Below are 17,145 nucleotides of genomic sequence, written 5' to 3' on the forward strand. Positions count from 1 at the left end.
AAGTGTACCAGTTGAATAGGAGTCTATAAAATTTGCAAATGGTTAACCTATATGATGGTTAATGCCCCTTGAGATCATATGTGACTAAAATAAGCTCCTTATCCCAAAAATAGAAAATAGAATTCAATTTTGAAAATGGAAAAACAGACAGTTATAGCATCACAGGGATTTCCAAATTGCTAATTGCAGCAGGTGGTGGTTACAAATGTATCTTGGAGATTAGAGAACTATTATGAAAGTTATAGATCTTTCACAGTGACTGTGGAGCTAGAAGCATAGTTCCACTGTGTTTTAGTCATTCTTCTTTGAGTAGTGGGCAGGGGTTGATGGCCTGATTGTAGTTGGTGGCATTAGAGAGGAAACATTACAATTTCATCAAGCTGCATGTAGACAATATCTGTGGCCCTTCCAAAATGAAGAACCAGAACTTTGTCCAATGTATCCCTAATGTGCTTGTCAACTTCCTGTTTCCTCATGAGAGTTTTTAGTAAGTAGCTCATCTCTTTAGAAAAAGGAATTCAACTTCACCCTTTTTCTACAAACAAACACTGGCTATTACCAGAATGCAAGCAATAAGGGACACCTCAAGCTACTATATAACATGCAAAGTAGAGAATGGATTTAATAATAAACATCTATCCTAGAGAGATTTAGAATAAGGTCATAGGAGGAATGTAAAGTAGCTCATTATGCTAGATCGAGCCCAACATTTAGTAGCATAACTTTTCAAAGATATAGATGTCACTTTTTTGGGAATCAACTACACATTTATTGAATGAAATCAATCTATATGATGCATCTTTTCACACGGAATGATTCACAAGAGACCATCTCTTGTGAGGTTGAATGTTAAACAATGGAAATCCCTCATGATCATTCCTACTAATTTTGGTGCCCAATTTGTTTACAGATATGAATGCTCACCACAATATGATAATGACAATGCTATTTGGTGGGTAGTTCGTCCACAGCCATTAATACCTTCTTATAACCATTTACTAAATCCCAACATTCTAACCTCATTAAGCTCATTTTGAACCTATGGAATTTGAAAAATAAGAACAGTACTTTATCCTACAAAAATCCCTTGCATACCACAGTAATATTCTCTTTCTATGTGTGTATACAATGCTCATGCAATATAGCAAAACAATCTTTTTAAAAGAAAGGTAGATCTCCATACTAACCTCCACAAGCCAAGCCTTGCTTGCTCTGTCTTTCTCCTTTTCAAGAGTGTGGAGCTCAATTTCTAATTGAATTTGTTTCCTTTCAAGTGCATCAATTTCTTCAGGTTGACTATCTAATTGCACTCTCACATTTGCACATGCCCCATCAATCAGATCAATTGCTTTGTTAGGAAGATTTCGGTCTGTTCATAGTCCAAACAAGAAAACAATAATTAATCAATTTCAGAAAGCCCACAAAATGTCTGCATTCTACTCAATGAAAATTAGTGTCTCAAGCTTCAACAAACTTCTTATACTTTAAAATCAAGTAATTAATTATACACAATCACTCGATTAAAATCAAAATTCTGTCCATTTATGATAAAATCTCATATCTAAAGAGCTGCCACACAATGTCATCTTTTTCTATCACCACTTAAATCATATGAATATCTATTTGAAGAACTTACCAGTTATATAATGACTCGATAACTGGGCAGCAACCACTAATGCTCTGTCCATGATCCTCACACCATGGTGACCCTCGTATTTTTCTTTCAGACAACGCAAAATGTTGATTGTGTCGGCCACACTTGGTTCAGCCACCTACACCTGCCAAAGACACTTGTTGAGATAATCTACCCACAAGGTGATCTATGATCCTACAGTGATACATACCTGAAAATAAAATGCACCAATAAAATTAATCAAGGGCCAACTTTCTAAAATCGGTGCTCGAATGCAGCATCTTTCTCTACGTATTTTTGATACTCATCCAGTGTAGTTGCTCCCACACACCTCAGATGGCCGCGGGCAAACATTGGTTTCAATAAATTAGTAGCATCCATTGAACCCTCAGCACGTCCTGGGACAAACCCCCTTTGTCAAATTGAAGACAACTAATTATAATGATACATATTTAGATTTAATCAAATGGAGAAAGAAAACAATAAAAAAAAAACACTCACCAACACCGAGAACCAAATGTATTTCATCAATAAAAAGAATGACTCTTCCTTGGGATTCATCCACCTCCTTCAAAATAGATTTTAGTATTTCTTCAAAGTCACCCCTGTACATTTTTCTAGCAACTAGGGCTCCCATATCCAATTCTATCAATCTAAATTCCAGCAAATTACTGCAACATTCCAAAGAAATTTTATGAATATCAAAGTGCAAATTCATGAAGTCCCAAACCAACTACAAAAATTGCAATTTAATGCCAGTCCCTATCCTAATACTACTTAAATATTCCCAAGCATCAACATTTTATTATATGTTAGCTTACAAAGGCAAAACTAGTTTACAAGGACACGTGCCAATCTTTAACCAGAATGCACAAGGAATCATGCTGACCAGATATCTAGAGCTTAGAATAGCTTGTGCAAGTTGCTTCAGTGTTATTAATTTTAGCTTATAGTAATATATAAGGGGGCATAGTGTTGCATCATTTGAACTGTCAATTGCTAATTTAGAAAGAGGTGTGCCATGTAGAACAGTGTAACGTATATATTGCCACCAAAGGAAAATTCGAATGTAAAGTTTGAACAATAATATAACTGACATAAAACAGATTATGAAATCCTTCTGCAAGTACTAATGTATGCTTACTACTATCTATCCTATAGGAAGCCCTAGGGTATATAAAATAAAAATAAAAAGAGTGGCATAAACGTCAAATGTTCCTCTCTTATTAAGCTTTTTCTTTACTTTAGAATTGCTAAAAATAAGAACCTATTTAGCAGAAAACAACTTTCCTTGGCACATCTCCTCTAACAATCCTTTGAGCCAGTCCCTCCACCATAGCAGTCTTTCCAACACCAGCCTCTCTAATTAGCACTGGATTGTTCTTCGTCCTCCGACACAGAATTCTGATGATTCTCTTGGTCTCTTCATCTCTGCCAATAACTGGGTCAAGCTTCCCAGCTAGTTCCACCAAGTTGCGCCCATAGATCTTTAGAGCCTAGAAGTTTGTATGACCAAAGGTAGTCTCCGAATTCTTTCATTCTACCCTCAGCTTCTCAATTTCAGATTTAACACCCAAAGCACTCATGCCTGCTTCTTCAAAGTTGTCCACAATCTGTGAATCCTCCAATAATCCTAGAATAAGATGATCTACAGCCAAATGAGAATCTCCTTTCTTCTTTTGTCTCGATTATGCATGCCTGATGCATTTGATTAAAGCAGTGCTGGAGGGATTTTCTTGTGGAGCAGGGTTATGAGAATCAGGATATACATGATGTTGAGACTTACATGATGTGAGTCCATTCCCTTACATGATTGAAGGTGCTTATATTCCTAATTAGCCAAAATATGTGGGACTAATGATTTTTAAAGGTTGTTTGCTTTAAATGTTCCCCAGAGACAAAGAAATATGCCTATTTAAGCAGTATCAATTCATGGACAAAACTAGTGAAGATTTAACAACATCTCATCTTAAAGGGCATAGTCCAAGAAGGTTAACAGGTTGATGACCACTAGTTTATTTGTATAAAAACAACATGACTAATTCTTCTATCATATAATATCTTAGTAAGTAAAGATGTTGAGTAGTGATCATAGAGGTCTTCTACCTTTGGTGGCTGGCTTCTTGAATGCGGGCTTCACTTAGAGAAACTGAATCACAACACATGCATTCATGACATACTACAGAATCCTCCTAGTTTCAGAAAATATTGTACCAAACTCTTGTTTTGTCACTCCCTTCCAATACCCACTCAATACTCCCCACACCCATTTTTATGCCGTAAATAAATTTAAGGATGGCTTCTTGAACATGTAATATGATCTTTTGAGCTAGCACTATAACTGAAATATCATCAACATGGTTAGCTTTGTAAGATGTTTATCATACATCGGCATGCTATGCGCAAATTTGACAACATAACAACACAAACAATCTTTGTGGAGTCTTTTGTCTATTGTTGTTCAAGGAGACAATCGATTCGATGGAGTGAATAGTTCTTGTAGTGGTTTGTTGAGGGTTTTGTAATTAATAGAAATCAACACTTATCTACCTTCCCAGTTTGTGGAACAAAGATCTTTTAGCTGACTGGTTTCAACAAGTTAATTTTTGGGAAAAAAGTAAAATTGTTTTCTCAAATAACATCAGAATGATTGCAAACAACTGAATAAAATGAGCTTGCATTGAAATGCTAATTGTCATCTGCATGGAAGAAACATTGGAATGAGAAAAACTAGGACACTTCAGAGTTCAAGGCCCAAATATGTATTGATAAGATTTAGCAGATGGTGATTTGTAGGAAGAAACTATTAAGTGTCAAGATTGATTTCACCTCTGCCTAACAAACCGAGCCATGTTTTTGCGCACTTCTATATAGAATTAAAAGTTAAAAAAAAATCTCTTTGCTCATCTGGCATGTTTCTAATTGCATAACTAAAAGGAAATTAAAATAAAATATTTACAAAATCCAAAACCGGCTATTGTGGGGGATACAAATTTGACTAGCTAGCAGAGTACAGAGCATCATAAGCATGAGCTACTTAGCATGAATCTATTTTTTTCAATGTGCAACATTTTCTAAACTCAACTTCTAAAAAATAAGTAAGGATCATTGAACTTGGTAAATAAGAGGTAGAATTGAGTTGCAAATAATACATTGTGAGCTTCCAAATTATCTGCTACAACAACAGACTAGTTTTTGTGTTCTTGAAATTATCATGAAGATCATTACTAAGTGCTTTGTTTAAATTAAGGAGGCTCGAGCTTAGTATTGTTTAGGTAAAGTAATTTGAAGAACTAATTATTCTGTCCATCTCTTGACCATAGATGGAATGTTGGTGTTGAAAAGAATCACTTCAATACAGTATTATAACTACAACAAGTGATGTATAATAGTTAAGATTAAAATCATTATATTTCTTATTATCTCTCTCACATCTATGAAACAATATTATTCACAAAGAACTATTAAACCTTTTGTGAGTGGATTAGAATGACTTTTATGCATCCAAGATTGCATATGAGAAAAGATACAGAGTTTTAGAGTTACCTCTCAGCTTCTGGTGCAAAGCCAATAACATAGTATGTAACTGAAACCCAAATCAATGCTTCTAGAAAAGATAGTGGGATCTTCACTATCCATGCTGGTAATGCATAAGCCCAAGTTGGATAGAATAGGAGGTCTCTTTGCTTGTAGAAAACTGGAAGGTGGCCAACTATCATTGACATTTCTGGAAATCCATTAAACATCATATGGACTAGACTGAAGAACATAGCTCCCATATATAGATTTCCATCTATAATGTTCTACTGGTGCATTTTTGTGCGCAAAAATAGCGTCATTGTGATTGCCCCAATAACTACATTCTGCATTATATATTTGTCAGGATTCATTCTTCTTTCTCTGATAAGATAAATAAAAGGAATGCTTGAGCTCCCCAAATTTGGGATCCAAGTGACTCACCTGTCCTGCTTTAAATATGTAGACAAAAGAGTTTCTCTTCATAAGCAGTACTTCTCGAGAGAAGCAAGCTTTGAGCATGTTCATTCTACTAACACCATATCTGGTAGATGTAAGAGCTGCAGTATGGTTCATTTTTTTGTCATATGAATATGATAACTCTTCTGTGAGACACTTGCCTACATGTAAGTCTCAACATTAGGTACCAACACATGAGGTATCTTATAGCATAATACTAAATTTAAATTTTTTGGACGAAACCCCAATCTACTGACGATATCCAATGATTCAGGAATTCTAAATTATTACATCATAATGAATTTAACTCTGTATAAAATGCATCGACTGCCAAAAAATAAATATCAGTACTATTTTAACAAATCAAGCCCCAGTTAGCCCATAGCTCACATTGTGCAATGTAGCTCTTTCGCAACAAATGTAAACCCTACCCTGATGCTATTTTCTCTAGAATTGAATGATAACAAAAAAAAAGTGAAATAAATTCAAGGTCAATGCACCCATCAGAGCAGATCTTTGGTCAAATAGCTCTGGTTCCTCAACTCCTGCGCACGTTGAAGCTGAATAGAATCAATGAAATGGGTGGCATTTGCCCTTTTTACATATTAAGCTCGTGTTGGTCAAAATTTCAACCAACACGGGCATAGATTTAAAAAAAACCATATTTTCCCTTTCCATACCAACCAATTTAATAAATGGTCAAAAATTTTGGTCAAAAAATGACCTCAAATGTACTAGTGTGGGCATGTTGAATCTAGGACCCAAAGTATCTAGAGTGGAATGGAAGGTAGAAGAGAAAATTTGAAAGTTTCCTCAAAGATTTGACATAATCATATAGATGCACTCCTTATCTATCTTCACTTTCCAACAACCCTGTAATAGAGATTTATGTTGTTTAAACCTCATTAGAAAGTCCTCAATAGAGGGAAAAGCATCTGGTACAAGTGAGGAAAGCTCTACCTCAATATGAAGTGCCCTAAACTTATTGATGGTACCAAGAAAGTCCTTGAACTTGGCCCACACTTCTTGAGGGGAATTCAACCCATCAAGATGAAACTGCATGCTATCTAAAACATTCAAAGAAATCAAACCCATGGCCTTATCCATCTTAATCTTGTGTTGCATTACCTCAAAAGGCCTCCATAAAACTCATTGTACTTCATCTACAGAAGACCACAAACCCTTTGAACAAAGAATCTATATCATAGAAGATGTCCATGTATGATAGTTATGTGGGTTTAGAGGAACTAGACAAGAAGAGTCTTGACCATTGTTTTAAAAGGTGTTAGATTGTTTTTTGAAAAAGTTCTAGTTTACTAATGTAAATGACATAAACAATAATATAAAACAACCCCTACAATCCAAAAACCAAACCCCAACTACTAGAAGGAATTCATATACAAGAAATGAGAAAAAAGCTTCAATCAAGTATCAAAAATACCTAGAAAATAATACTGGTGAAATAATAGAGAATATGGACAGTGCTTGAGAAGAGCTTTCTAATGCATTTTCAGATCAGAAAATGGAGCTAAAACAAGCAAGTCATGCCCGTTAGAAGGTAGAAAGAAACATCTAACTTTAAGAAAAATATATGTACAAAAATGGAAAAATTTCCAAAAAATACCTTCACCATCATGTCCATCTTGGAATTAGCTTTTTGATGATATCTCATTTTCCCAAAAATGCCTCTATATTCTCAAGTTAGAGCCAAAAAAAAAAGGCCTTTGGAAATGTAGAAAAATATGCAAATAAGACACTTAGCCCAAAAATATAGCTCTTGGTCATGATGTGATCATGGGCTAGGATAGAGAAGCACCAATGGCGGTGCGGTGGCATAGGGGCAATGAAGCTGGGCGCATATGGTGCAAGTAGTGGAGACACTGGTGGAGGTGGCTGAGCATAGAGTGATTACACACAAGAGGAGGGTGAAGCGTGGAGCAATGACACAACTGGGGAGCACAGTGGTTGGTGATGTCATGGTGGTACCATGGTGGCATAACAATGGAGTGACACTTTTTACACATGGAGGTGTAAATTTTTTTATAAAATTTTTTTTTTAACTTTTTTTTTTGATTTTGCATTTTGATTTGTGTGCCAAGGGTCATACAACCTTGATAGGAAATTTTGTTCTTGTCTTAGAATGCAAAGTTGGCCAAAATAGATGTATTCTTTTTTATGGAAGTAGGGGTTTTGACATCGTTTGAATCCAATCATTAGGTTTGTTTGGCCTCAAAGTGCTCCAAAATTTAGAGACCCCCCTATTTTCAAAAAAAAATACCTAAAAATAACTGGATCTATTCCGTCAAACCCTCGTTTCCCTTTTTCTCCAAATAAGAACAAGCTACAACAAATCTAACTCTAATACCATGAAGGATTTGAGCAATACAAATCCATAAAACCTGAAGAACACCTACATGCAGGAACCTGTCACAGAGAAACAAAGACAAAGAGAAGGCAAGGGTTTGGCTCTAAAAATGTGGAAGAATATATTATCACACTAAAAGAATGAGTGAAAAAACAAAGGATCAATCATAATAAAGGAGATCATAAAACCCTAATAGGGAAACCCTAAAAGGTAAATGGCATTTAATAATTAATATTTATTTATTAAATGGAAATACATATGCATAAAGTGAAATCTTAAGAAGGGAGTAAGTAAAGGTAATTTAATAAATTAAATTAAATTAATCCTTTACTTTAACATCCCCTTAAGATGAGCAACAATGCAACTATAAATAATGCAAAAAAGGCAAAGAAAATACAATTTTGAAAGCATAAATGGGTCCCAACAACATGGCTTGATGGGGTACCCAACACAACTAAATCTTTGAAAAACCTTCATTTCCATATAAAATGCATCCAATTTGGACGTTGATAAAATTTGAGGCAAATAGTTTTTGCAACTGGGTCATTTTGACTTGGGCACAAAATTGAGGTGACAAATTTTTTAAATTTTCCAAATTTTTTTAGAAGATTTTGATTTTAGAAAAAATTCATAATAGAGATCTTTGGGGTAACTTTTCAAAAGGTACCACTTCCTTTGTGCAGGCATGATGTCAACAACCCTATCTATTGCACACGCAAGTCCTTTCCTCTATGGCTTCACATGGGGCCCTTTTTTCACTGCTTGCACCTGTATTTTTAGTTGAGACCTACAATTCTTTAGAGGTTTAAGGAAGGTAATCAATGCCCTTTCTTTTGGGCTTGCCAAAATTTGATGGAGTGCTACCATTTTGGGAGAAGCGTCAATTGGTATAGGCGCAATGTCACATGAAAGCCCCTATTTTGGGGCTATCGTCAGATCTTGGCCACCATGCCCTTGGTATCTGCATTTTTTGGTGGAGTGTGGGTTGTATTTTCTTGTGATCCTCTATCCTATCCATCTTCCTAGGCCCACAATCAGGTGGATTAGCTTGGATATTGGCAATTTTGTTTTGAAATCATACCACATTTTATGGTGGAAGAAATTACAGATGTAATTTCCCTTGGTTTCACATGTCTTTTTGTCCTTCTACTACTGGTAGATTATATGGAAGTTTCTAGTATTGGCACACATGTTGTTTCTTGGAAACCTTTTTGGTGATGAATGGGTGATCACTTCTTTCTCAATGTGGCTCACTAACACGTACTTCCCACGCAAAACCCTCCCCTTGGTGATTCACATGCCTCAACAATCACCAATTTTTTTTTCTTTTTTCTTGGTGATTTTGGGCATGGACTGATGGTTTTTTGGAGTTTGGATGACAAATTTTATGGGCCTTTTGTCTCCATTTTTTTTTCCATGCATGTCTAGTGGTCAAAGAGTTGAAGACCCTAGTCACTCATGGAATACTAGTCCTACAATGATGAATTTCTCATACTCCTATAGTGCCTTAATTATTGGGCCTTCTTAGCACACAAAGGACCCCTTTCGACTCGGCTTTGTTTATTTTCACGTTTTCTTTAGAAATCCTCCCATCCATCAAAAGCCAACATCAACCACTTTGATTGGCATTGTGATGTCTATGTTTTCATGCCATTATTATGGCATCAACAAGTTCACCTTTTTCTAGCATCATTTATAGCTCAATTTCAATGTTTAGTGTGATGTTTTTGGTGCCCATGCCTTCTTCACAAGTGTCTTTTTTTTGATAGATTTCAAAATTGTGGGATATGTGCTCAAATCTATTCACTCTCTGTCCTTACCTCTTTGGCCATGAATGCTTTGATTTCCATGTCAAAGTTTGCACCCTATCGTTTGGAGGGAACCACATTTATGATGAAGCTTGTAGCCACCTAGCCTCCCATCATCGGCAATATCTTTGTTAAAACTTTGGTGGTATTTTTGTTTTGACACCTTGTTATCTCTTTGGATGTTGCACACTAGTACATTTTGACTTAGTTTTTGATGAAAATTGGTCAAATTTTCAATCCATGTTGGTCAAATTTTTGATGAATTGCTGTGTTGTAATTTTTGTCATCAAAATTTTGACCAATGCTAAGTGTCGAAGTTCAACCAAGAATTTAGTTTAAAATGACGTCTGTTGTTGTGAGGACCATTGGTCAAAATATCCACCAAATATTGGTCAAAAGTTTGACCAATGCTGGCCCTTGATCGACCAACATGCGAAACCCATGACCAATGAACTGGTCAAAATTTCCACCAAAGTTTGGTCAAAAGTTTGACCACTACTGTTCCTTGATCGACTTGCATGCCAAACCCACGACCAATGCATTGGCCAAGATTTTGACCAAGCTTTGGTGTAAATTTTGACCAAGATTGGTTGAAATTTTGACCAAGATGATTTGTTTAAATTTTTTTTAGTGGTAGATAAATATCCAAAATAATCATTGATGATAGCCTGGTTAGTGATTAGTTTGGATATTTATCTTCAGGTCTTTGGTGGGTCTACCACCACCTCAAGATGAGATTTCATAGACCTATATTGATGGCACTACAAGTGGCTATAGATGAATGAGGCTCTCTAATATTGTCTGCATATACAAATCCAAATGTGATTGTACCTTGATCATTTCCCTCTCATACCCTTACAAATCAAGCTACTTCACCTAGTGAATATAATCCCCAATATTAACACACCCATGCTATACAACAGACTCCTCAATCACCTTGGAAATAATCTCCTCCAAAACCCCGACTCCTCTACAAGATACTTCTCATTAATGATCATAGACATGAGCATCTTGAAGTTCAAGAAGGAGAATATCCTCTTCATGTTAATTCTATTTTGAGCCTTCTCAAATAGAGAAGTGACTCCTTTGTGAAGTTGTTGGGATCTCTTGGGAGAAAAATATTGGATTCTCTTGGGAGAGAGAAGCTCAAACACAAATCCTTTGAGAAATTCTCTAGAAGGGTCCATATGTAGCCCAAGAAAACATTAAATAATTGTACCCCAAATGCTTCTTGTGAAAGCTGATGCTTTGATCCCAAAGCTTTTTCATTCACTGTGAAACACTTTCTTGCTAACTGTGTAGAGCTTATTATCAAAATAGGGTAGCTACCAAGTTTGACATGCATAACTGGCCCATAGATTTTAGAAAGAGAAGCTAAGATCTAGTGAATTGGCCTTTTGCTGTCAAGAAGAATATGAAAGTTCCCAATTAGGGGAAGACCACTTGGGCCTAGAGGAAGATGGATCTTGTTATTAGAACTTGCAAGGCTTTTTAGTAGAAAAAGAGCATCATAAATTTTAGCAACTTCTACCACAATAAGAGGACATGTCATTGTGAGCTCCATCTCAAACCTCTAATTTGCTTTGTGAATGCTATTGAAAGTACATTGGGTTACAACATTTATATAATCACACCAATTAAAATTGTGCCTTGGGCATTTTTAGACATCTAAGCATCTTTAGTATTGGAAGATAATTGAACAAATTCCATATTTTGAATTTGATTTTTCTATGATTCTTTATATCTCTAGCAATTGAGATTCTCACATCCTATAACTTAGTTTACACAATATGCTATAACATGATATTAACGCTTATAACAAGAGAAATTTTTTGGATTAGCTCACAGTTAGAGATAATATTGAAATATTTCTTCTTGCAATAACCTAGTCCACAATCAAGTCTATGTAATTATCTTTATAAAAGTATCATATAGACTGAAAAAGAAGTCTAATTCTCATCTTCCATTGATTTTATGAAATATGAAAACTTTTTCTAATAACCAAGTAAATTTAGCTATCTGAAATTAAGATGCTGTCAATGATTGCTAACTTAAGGTACCTCTTCAATAGTGCTACAAACATGCATCAAAAATAAGTTATGAAGAAAAAAAGTATTTTTCAAATGATTTTTTTACAAAGAATGAAAAAAGACAACTCGATTGTTCCTCCCTTTGTCTCCCATCTATTAGCTCCCCAACTTGTGAAGTAGTGCACATAAGCTTAACTTCTAACCAAAAGACGTTGTTTGCAATCATAAGCTTAGACATATGTACTCTAAAAGACAAAAGAAATAAAAATTCCCAATTGATGGAAATGGTTAACGAGCACTAGAAGCAGAGGCTTTTTCTCTCCTGTCATTCAACTTCGTGTAGCCTACTGATATAATGACCTTATTCATGAGTTCTTGAATTGGAAACATGCATCATGGATTTTCATGATATCTAAATTAAAGATACACAACCTATATGTTTGTGAAACATAAATAGGAGGGACATATCCTAATTTAAATCCAAGAATAGGTGGAAATAATTGCTACAAATACCTAGCTTGTCATTCATCATGGCCTAAATCTTGGTTCTTTTCTCATTTCACTCAATCCCCATTTTGCTTTCTCTACAGGTACAAAGTACTTTGTGAAACCACATGGTACAAGTTACAACCCCATCGCTTTATGAGAAAGACAACATATAATTTCACTTGAATTTAGAAATATAAATAGCTTGCAAAAATACCTCTAATTCTAATTTTGCATTTATTGCATTCTATAATATATGTTTAAGCTATGGCTAAGAATTTTGTAACAGCTTTAATTATTTTACTAAAAAATTAATATTTGCTTTTGTTTTGGCTTCTGTGTTGTCACGTTATTTCTGAAGATTTTGAAACCTTTCACTCATTTCATTGACTTCAAGTTGTAATATCTCTCTATTTGACTCTGCTTCTTGTATTCTTGCCTTAGCTTGAATCCTGGAAACTTGAAATATTATAACTCTTGAGTAAGATTAACAAGCCATGGCAATCAAAATTTATGATAAAAGAACCTAGAGTCCTTAATGTGAATTATTCCAATCAAACATTATATGCATGAAAGATACACAATTCCTATGTGACATTTGAAAATTCAAGCACATGATAAACACAACGAAAGATTCTTTTGATTTCAACACTTGTACCAATTTTATCATTTAATTAAAGAGATATCAATTATTACTAATATCCACTAGTATGCACTAGAGATATCATATATAATTCTTAGAATAGAGAGCCTGAGATAAAATAATAATTAAATAAAAGAAGTTTAGATAGTAAATAACAAAAGAGTGTGAAAGAAAAGATGAGTTAGGTTTTGGTGAAGGACTTTGTAAGCTCTTAGTCACATAGAATTCCTTCTTATGAAAGTTCCTCTGCCAAATGTCATAGTAAAATGAATTCTAATAGCATCCAAATATCTTTGGACACTTTTTGGAGTTGTTTGAATATACTTAGTTATTTTTTTGCTTAGTTCATGTCATCTTGCAAATGAGATTACAAAACATTCTACAGTCAAACCAACCATACAATGTTTGTAAGATTTTGATGCATGAGCATCCTGGGTGTAAGAACAATCTTGCACATCCAAAAAATATTTTATTCTCAGTCTTTTCTATTTTAATAAGGACTAGTAGATAGGGTGGTTACTATTTATGAAAACTTGCTATTTTTAGTAAGTTTATCATATGAGCTTAGAATGTTTTCATTTTCTATAGGAAGGTTTATTTTGGAGTTATAAGCCCATCATAAAAATATTATTGCTCTAGCTTAAGTATCAGAGAAGTTATTGTGGATTTTCGATGGAAAGTTTTGCAGAAAAGTCTTTAGGCTCATCGTTGGAGGCCTTACAGTGCCTGGATGAGGTTCAAAAACTCAATGCAAGGTTATCTACGCAATTATGAGCTTGTAGTTAGTAGCTTGCATTTTTAAAAAGTGGTTATAATAGCCAACTAGAGCAATGGTTTGAGAGTTATGGCCTTCCAAAGTTGGGCTACCCAAAATATCTAAAATAATTGTTAAAAATGTTTTTGGCTGACTCTATATGTATTGTTAGGGTTTGTCAGCCCTAGGTATTAAGTTTCATTGTCTAGAACCTTCTTGGGCGACATAAAATTGCCTATTTAAGAAAGGCTCAAACATTGTTTAGGACAACTCTAGGTGATAGTTCGCAGCTTGTCTTGCAGATTTATTGTAATGAAGGCACCCATGTGCGTTAGCATATTGTACTTGTGAATTCTATAATTTTTCATTTGTGACACAAATAAGAAACCCATATTTTGTTTTTGCATCTATCATTTTTTCTTTGTTTCTGTTATGTGTTTATGGTATTAAAGGGAGCACCCTTCATCAAGTGGTATTAGAGTAAGAGTTCTTGAGTATGTGGAAAAATCATTGACTGTGAGGTTTTTTACACTAGGACCATGGTTTGGGCTAAGCGTGTAGACATATTGCCAATTGTGAGGCAGTTTGTACTAGGGTTTCAGTGTAAAAAAATGCCTCGATGAAGAGAGTGTGGTAGAAGAGTTGTAGGTGTTACACCTGAGGGTTTTAGAAGCCTCCAAAGACAAATGCAAGCATTGGAGGAAAAAATTTATAGAGGAATAAATCTTCCTATAAGAGATGAAAGTGAGGATGAGGAGAAAGTAGAAGAAAATGTTGAAGCAGATGTAGTTCTAAACCTAGAGGAAGAGAGGCTTTTTAGGGTCATCTCCAAGATTGGAAAAATACCTAAGTTTGAGGTTCCCACATTTTTAGGAAATATTAACCAAGAGAAACCAATAGATTGGATCAATGAATTGGAGGAGTACTTTGAGTATGAAGATGAAGATCCTAATAGGATTAAGTTTGTGAAAGTGAAACTAAAGGGACATGCAAAGATCTCATGGCAGGAGGTTTAGTTGGAGCAAAATAGAAAGGGAAAGGATATAATCATCAGATAGGATTGGATGATAGCTAAACTAAAGCAACATTTCATTCCCATGGATTATGAGCTTGATCTACTGAAGAAAATGCAAGGGTTGAAGCAAACAGGAAAATATATTCAAGAGTATACCAAAGAGTTCTATCAAGTTCTCATTAGAACCTACCATGTAGAAGATGATAAGGAGAAAGTGGCCCATTATATTGATGGGTTGAGGCCAAGCATTTAGGATGAGTTGAGTTTGGTTTGAATGAACAATATTGAAGAGGCATACTGGTTTTCCCTAGGAGTTGAGGAGAAACTATGCAAGAAATTTGACAAGAATACTGGAAGAGGTTGCATTGGAAGATCTAATGAATGATCTTATGGTGCTTGTAATGATGATCAAAAGAAGAAGGATGAGGATAGAAGTAGTAGAAAAACCCAAAGGGTAAACAATTCCAATCATTTCCATGATCAAAACAATAGAGATCAGAGGAAGAGGTAGAGGACAAGGATTTGGAAGAGGAGGCTTCCATGGGAAATCTTTTCACTGTAGAGAAGAAGGGCATAGAGTATTTGATTGTACCCAACACCAAGGAAGGAAAGATCAAAGAATAGAAGGCCAAACCAAAGTTGCACATGTTGATGAAGATGATAGATCCTCACATTCTAAAGATGATGAAAGAGGAGAAGTCCTAATTAACTAAAGAGTCTTGCTAAATGGTGAGAATGAACTGGAGCAAAGAATGAGCTTATTTTGCACAAGGTGTAGATGTGAAGATAAGTGTTGTGATATGATCATTAATGGTGGAAGTATTGACAAAATGTCATATGTTGCTAGGTAGGCCATGGCTATTTGATAGGCATGTTGTACATGATGGGTGCACAAATACCTACACTTTGACCAAGGATGGAGTGAAACATAAGTTGAAGTGATTGAAGGAGAAAGAAGAAAAGGTATGCAGTGCTACCAAAATATTTTTTGTTGATGGAAAAGAGTTTCTCAAAGGTATGAAGTGCGAGCATATGTTTTTTGCTATAATTCTAAACAATAGTAAGGAACAAGTATAGGAGGTACCTATAGAAGTTGTTGATATGTTGGGAGAGTTTTTTGATATTGTATCAAATAATGTACCAAATGGATTACCTCTAATGAGGAAGATCAGTCACTAGACGGATTTTGTTTTAGGAGCCAGTTTGCCAAACAAGGTAGCACATAGAATGACTCCAGAAAAAAGTGAAGAGTTGAATAGACAATTTCATGAGTTATTATAGAAGGGGTTGATTTGATAGAGTCTGCATCCATGTGCTCTACTAGCAATATTAGCACCAAAGAAGAATGGAGAATGGAGGATGTGCACAGATTCTTATGCTATCAACAAGATCACAATCAAGTACAAATTTCCATTGCAAAGTATGGATGATATTATGGACTTTTTGAGTGGAAATAAGTATTTCAAAAAGATAGATTTGAAGAGTGGGTACCATAAGATACATATCAAAGAAGGAGATGAATGGAAGACTACTTTCAAGACCAAAGAAGTACTGTATGAGTGGTTAGTCATGCCTTTTTGGTTAACCAATGCACTAAGCACTTTCATGTAGCTCATGAATGAGGTACTAAAGGATTTTTTTTGGGTAAGTTGTCATTTTTTACCTAGATGGAATATTGATCTTTAGTAAGACATTGGAGGAGCATTTGATTCATAATTGTAAGGTGTTTGATAAGTTGAGGGAAGAAAAGTTGTTGATAAACCTGAAGAAGTGCAATTTTTGTAAAGGAGTTGTTGTACCTAGGATTTGTAGTCTCAACAGAAGGTTTGAAAATGGATCCAGAGAAAGTGAACACCATCCTTGAATGGCCTACTCCAAGGAGTGTGATAGAGATAAGATATTTTCATGGACTACCTAGTTATTACAAAAAGTTTATAAGAGGTTTTACCAATATTTGTGGACCCTTGACTGAAACAATGAGAGGGGATAGAAAATAATTTAAGTGGACTGTAGGAGTAGATACGAGTTTTAATTTGTTGAAATAGAAAGTTATTGAGCAACCTATTTTAGTACTTCCTAATTTTAACAAGAAGCTTCAAGTAGACTATGATGGTAGTGGTATTACAATAGGAGCTATTTTGAGCCAAGAAGGTAGACCTATTGCTTATTTAAGTGAGAAGTTGAATGATGCAAAATATCAAAAAATTTATGCTATAGTTCAAGCATTGAAGAAGTAGAGACACTATCTTCTTCCTAAGGAGTTTGTTTTGTATACTGATCATCAATCTTTTCAATATTTGAATAGTTAAGGAAAATTAAACAAAAGGCATTTGAAGTGGGTTGAGTTTTTACACAGTTATACATTTGTTTTGAAACATAAGAGTGGAAAGTCTAATAGAGTTGCAAATGTTCTTAGTAGATGAAAACTTTTTCTTG

At 34.9% G+C, this 17,145-nt stretch overlaps 1 pseudogene; it reads right to left on the bottom strand.

Annotated features, from left to right (window-relative positions):
• Positions 1-350: 350 nt before the first annotated feature.
• Positions 351-17,145, bottom strand: part of LOC149569821 (chaperone protein ClpB1-like) — a 72,403-nt pseudogene continuing 55,608 nt past the window's right edge.

This window comes from Cupressus sempervirens, chromosome 3 (genome assembly GCF_028749045.1).
Source record: "Cupressus sempervirens isolate cs-2001-9-10 chromosome 3, ASM2874904v1, whole genome shotgun sequence".
Taxonomy (NCBI): Eukaryota; Viridiplantae; Streptophyta; class Pinopsida; order Cupressales; family Cupressaceae; genus Cupressus; species Cupressus sempervirens.